At 43.0% G+C, this 5,735-nt stretch overlaps 1 long non-coding RNA gene across 1 annotated transcript in view; it reads right to left on the bottom strand.

The window, feature by feature from the left end:
- LOC110267947 overlaps positions 1 to 1,174 on the bottom strand; it is a 15,796-nt gene extending 14,622 nt beyond the window's left edge. The window contains exon 1 of the long non-coding RNA XR_002355932.1: positions 1,142 to 1,174. This is a non-coding gene — a long non-coding RNA (uncharacterized LOC110267947). The remainder of the gene's footprint in view (positions 1 to 1,141) is intronic.

The following is a 5,735-nucleotide window of genomic DNA, read 5'->3' as shown; positions in this document are numbered from 1 at the left end:
AACTCTTGCTTCGCAAGTCGAGTTTAGAGCTTGCTTATGTATCTATCTTTTGAAACTCTGTTTATATACTTGTCTCTTTGGTTTTCTGTATAAGTCTTCTATCCAATCGCTTTTCGAGTGTGACGCGCTTTCGATATTGTTTTGTTCAACCTTTTTCCCAAGACTTCTAGTTAAACTATTATTCATATATATCTATTTATGCATTTTTATTTTAGCGTTTATAGCGCCTCACCACCTTTGATTTATGTCCTAAGCATAAAGCTCTGTGTGGTAGGGTGTTACAGAATGAGTAATGAAGCTTACCTCAACAGTCAGTTCTTCCATCATGGCGCCCTCAAAACGCCGTCAATAGCTCCATCGGAACCAACTTCTTCTTCCAAGTGAAGCATCGTCAACGAATTTTTGGAGGGAGAGGATTAAAATTTTCTATAATTTCATAGAGTGAAAGAGGACTTTTGTGTCATCAGGGTTGAATCTTCTCTTTTTAGTACAATTGTTAGGGGTTGGGTTGGATAGCCCATTAATCTACCCATCTAGATTGGCATTTAACTGACACATCATTAACTTAACGTGCCACGTATTCATGGTCAGTTGGCTTTAGAGAGAAATTATTAACGGATAGGCTAACTTGTCTAACGGAGTTAAAAGACATGGACCGAAAAGGGATTTTTTTTCTCTATAAGGGCCTTGTTGTCTTTTGATATTATTGTTACGGGCCATTTAGAATTTTTTCTCAAATTTTTTATTTTAAAATAAATAAAAATTTTAATTTTTTATTTACAAATTAGACAAAAAAGATCTAATTTTAAAATTAATTCTCACACCAATTTAACTTAACATGTTAAATGTTAAAAATATTTTTATTTAAGCTCAAAGTTAACCATTTTCAAGAAGGGTACGTTTTGAATAACTAATTTGGTTTTAAAATGATTAAATTATCTAAATCATGGTTCTAAAAACCAAACCCGACCAGCCCGTAAAATTGATTTATTAGTAATGCTATATGTATAAGTCTTTTTAGTAATTATACCCAACTAAATTGGTTTATTACCAATAAAAAATATACTCTCAAAAAAAAATTCTTTATCACCAATATGTTGCATTTTTTGCATTTTCTGCTATATTCCTCATCTGCAGTAACTTTTCTTTACTGTTCTCTTTTCCTTTTTTTTTCATTACCACAATACCACTAAACTCAAAAATAAAAAATAAAAACAAAAAAAAGGATCCTAATATAATGAGAGGGGGAGAGCGAGTGAATGAGAGGGGGGAACACTGGGAGGGGTGGGATTCGGGTTCTCCAGTCACGCACAAAGGATCCTAGGGTTTGGAATCGAGAATACTACCATCGCCTGGAAAATGAGTCTTTTTCTGTGTTTGTGGATAACTTACCGGAGGATATTTTAAAGAGGGAGTTATATCATTTGTTCTGCTGGACGGGACGGATTAACGACATATATCTTGCCCCTAAACATAAATTAGGAGCGGTGTATCTCTTTGCTTTTGTTCGGTACACCACGAAGGGCGGTGCGCTGAAGGTGATTACGGAGATGAATAATATGAGATTACGTGGGAAGATCATATCTGTAGGTGAAGCTAGGTTTCGCAGACAACAACAGGAGAGGCCCCGGCGAGAGCAGGTGGAGCGAATAATTCAATAGGAGGAGGAGCCTAAAGATTGTGGTAGTGGAAAAGAGATGAATATGGCACAACATGTGGAAATGAAGATGGATGGTAAGAGCGTCACTGGCCAACATACGAATGGCCGGATAAAGAGGGCTGAAGTGTCGATAGCGGCAGAAAATATGGATTGGTTAGTGTGGAGTCTGGTAGGAAGTACTTTGAAACCTTTTGACCATCAATCGTTGAGAAGGGCAATTTGCAAAAATGTGCCTCATGTTGTGGACGTAAGTGAGCTAGGTGCCTGTAAAGTGTTAATCACGTTTGATTCTGTGAACCATGCAGAAGAGGTGTTCACCTTCAAGTTGGATAGGATGTTACAGTTCTTCCATAAAGTTTGGAGATGGGAGGAGTCGGAACGTTGTGAGACCAGAAGGGTTTGGTTGGAATGCTACTGGGTGCCTCTACACGTATGGTCAGTAGGAACGTTTAAAACCATGGGTGTATTGTGGGGTGATGTGATTAGATGTGATATAGGTTTAGGAGTAGGATCATCCTTTAGAACTGGACGGATTCAAGTTGACACAGGCACTCTTGACGTTATTCGGGATTGGATCCACATCTCAATCGGCAATAGTGCATTTGATGTTTATGTTAAAGAAGTGGAGTATGAGGCCGGTGGAGCAGAAATTCCGATACGGGAACAAGTTGAATGGGCTGGATTGAACTCTGTTGTTAGTGGTAATAGTCGATTGAATGAGGTGGTGCTGTGGGATCCGGTGGCAGACCGAAAGATTTTCAAGGATAACATGATCGGCGGTGAGGAGGGTATAAAGGTAATTGATGAGGTGCTCCTTAATGATTTAAATTTCAAAAATCATAATTCGAATGAAGGTTTTAACGTTATTGATACGGATAGCTGTACTAAAAGTAATGGGAAGGAGGATTTTGGGGAAGTTGGTTTGGTCGAGGAGGAGAATTCGGAGAGAACGGTTACGCAGCCTTTGGACGTGTGTGAAGGTGGGGTGCATAGGGATATAAGGCTAGGTGGAGTGAAGGATTTGGGCTTCTCATATAGGGAGTATACAAAGGACGGTAATGCTGAGGGGAGCGGTCTGGGCTTGGTGATAAGTGGCCCAAATACACAAGGCCAGGTAGGTGGGCTGAACCAAAAAAGGAATTGGGAGAAAGGGGAAGGGGCTAATGCGGATGGATGCATGGACGTAGGGTGTGTTGGAGATTCAAAAGAGGTAAGGTGGGCTAGACTGGATAGAGCACCGGGTCGGGCTGAAGGTGCGGGAATCAGCAAGCATAATGGGAAGGGCACGGTGCAGGCATGGGCGCCTTGTTCACACACAATGCGACGCCGACCAGGATCACTTGTGCTGGATGATGCGGTTGCGAGGAGGACTGAGATACTCGAATTGGAGCCTTCGATGGCCGATGCACGATGCGCCATGGCCAGGGAGGACAGGGACGCTGGTACTGGTGAAGGAGGTCGGGTGGCGGCACCCTTGCTGGAGAAGGCACGGACGCTGATGGAACCGGCCGAAGAGGGACCGACCGGCCTATCTTGTGGCAACAATTTTTCGAACCTGGCTCAGGAGTATGAGGATTCGAGGGTTTCAGGATTAGTTACACAGAACGCAGAGGGGAAAGTTGTGGGTAACATGGAATCCAAGACAAGGGCAGAGGCAGGGCAGGGGACGGCTGAAGACAGAGATACGGTGCTTGATCAGTTAAAAGAAAACGAGAAAACTTGGGCTTTAGCAGTAGAGTCGGGTGCTGTGCTATATGATGAAAAAGTGGATATCATGGCGATCTTGCAAACTCAGAATGAAGAATTAGCGGTGAAGAGAAAGATGGCGAAACAAAAGGAAAAGGCACGAAGAAGTCGGTCGAAGAATCAAAATAAGGTGTGTAAAAATCTTGTTAAATGATTTTTAGCTGTTGAAATATTCGGGGGTTGAGGGGGGGACGGTAAATTGAGTATGATAAAATCTTTGAAGAACTGTTATAAGCTAAACATGTTAGGGTTGATTGAAACTAAGAGGCAGGTTTTTACTAAATTTGATGTTGTAAGAGTTTGGGGCTATAGTTCTGTGGGATGGGAGTACGTGGAGTTGGCAGGGGCCTCTGGGGGTTTATTGCTCATTTGGGATAGTGACTTTTTCAAAGCTGTCAACTGTTATAAGGGGGAGAGGTGGTTGTGTGTTGAAGGAGTGATGTTGAAAAATAATTTTAAATGTGCTCTTTGTTTGGTGTATGGGGCGCATGAGAGGGAGGAGAAGCGGGTTGTTTGGGAGGAGTTGAGTTATGTTGCGGGTTTGTGTCAGGTGCTTGTCTGCTTCTTCGGAGATTTTAATGAGGTACTACATATCAAAGAGCGCAAAGGAGCTAGTAGTGTACCGGTGTCAGTGGAAGAGTTTAAAAATTGGGTACAGGATATGCAGTTGGTGGATCTGCCTCTGAATGATAGAAAGTTCACGTGGTTCAGGGGACGATCTTGCAGTCGGATTGATAGGGTTTTGGTCAATATAGAGTGGGTTGAGGAATTTCCGGATGTTCGACTAAAAGGTGGGCCTAGAGGGTTGTCAGACCACTGTCCATTGATTATGGAGGATAAGAGAGTTGGTGATGGGCCATGTCCGTTCAGAAGTCTGGATTCCTGGTTTACGCATGAGGGTTTCCTGAGTATGGTTAAGAATGAGTGGAGAAGTTTGGGAGAGGCTCAGTTCACTAGTAAGTTGAAGGCTTTAACGGGTCCTTTACGTCTATGGCACAAGAACAATTTTGGGGGCATGGATAAGAGGCTGAAGACGATTGAGGAGGAGATTACAAAACTGGATACTATGGTTAGTGATGGTGTTTATGATAGCACGACAGAGGCTAGGAGGAAGGCATTGGTGAGCTTTTGCGAGAAGTGGTATGTTAGGAACGAGGTACACTGGAAGCAGATGTCGAGGTCTCAGCATGCGAAGTACATGGATAAAAATACTAGGTATTTCCACAACATTGCATCGGCTAGAAGATGGAATAACAGGATTGATGCTCTGATGATTCATGGACGGGTAGTGCAGAATCAGGAACGCATAAAGGTTGCAATTAGGGAGTTTTACAAAGACCTGTATCGGGAAGAGTTTGTTCCGAGGATTGGCTTTCGGAATGGGCTGGTAAGACAGATTGATGGAGCGGAGGCCATTGCTTTGGAGGTAATGCCATCTGTGGAGGAAATTAGGGAGGCAGTTTGGGACTGTGAATCTTCTAAAGCCCCGGGTAGTGATGGGTACAATTTGAACTTCATCAAACGATGCTGGGAGGATATTGGCCAGGAGTTCACTGCAGCAGTGATGGATTTCTTCCAAAGTGCTAAGTTACCAAATGATGCAAATGTCACGTGGGTGACGCTAGCTCCGAAGTTTGTGGGTGCTAAAGAGATCAAGGACTTCAGACCTATTAGCATGGTGGGGTGTGTGTATAAGGTGATTTCCAAGGTCTTAGTGCGGCGAATGAGAACAGTAATGCCGGATTTGATAGGAGAGACACAGAGTGCTTTTGTTAAGGGTAGGACGATACATGACAGCGCCCTCATTGCTTGTGAGACAATTCAATGGATCAAGACGAGAAGAAAGCAGGCGGCAATCATAAAACTAGACTTTCAGAAAGCCTATGATAGAGTGAGATGGAGCTTTGTGGATCTGGTACTTCAGAAGATGGGGTTCGAGCAAAGGTGGAGGAATTGGGTGAAAGAGTGTGTCAGTACGGCCTCTATGTCTATACTGGTGAATGGTTCACCTTCCAAGGCTTTTAAAATGGAGAGGGGTTTAAGACGAGGGAATCCACTTTCTCCTTTGTTATTTGTGCTCGTGGTTGATGTATTGCATAGAATGTTGGGGGAAGCTGTTAGAAATGGGCGCATAGCTCCATTGCTGGTCAGACACGATCATATTGAATTGTCCCATCTACAGTTCGTAGATGATACTATCTTGTTTTGCCCTCCGGAGATAGAAACAATTGTGAATTATAAGAGGCTGCCGCGCTGTTTTGAGTTGATGTCTGGTTTGAGCATCAATTTTGATAAGTCGAACTTGATCCCAGTTAATTGTGATCAGGAG

The sequence above is a fragment of the Arachis ipaensis genome, chromosome B02, assembly GCF_000816755.2.
Source record: "Arachis ipaensis cultivar K30076 chromosome B02, Araip1.1, whole genome shotgun sequence".
Lineage (NCBI taxonomy): Eukaryota > Viridiplantae > Streptophyta > Magnoliopsida > Fabales > Fabaceae > Arachis > Arachis ipaensis.
The sequence above is the reverse complement of the archived record's forward strand: the minus strand, read 5'-3'. Positions and strand labels throughout refer to the sequence as shown.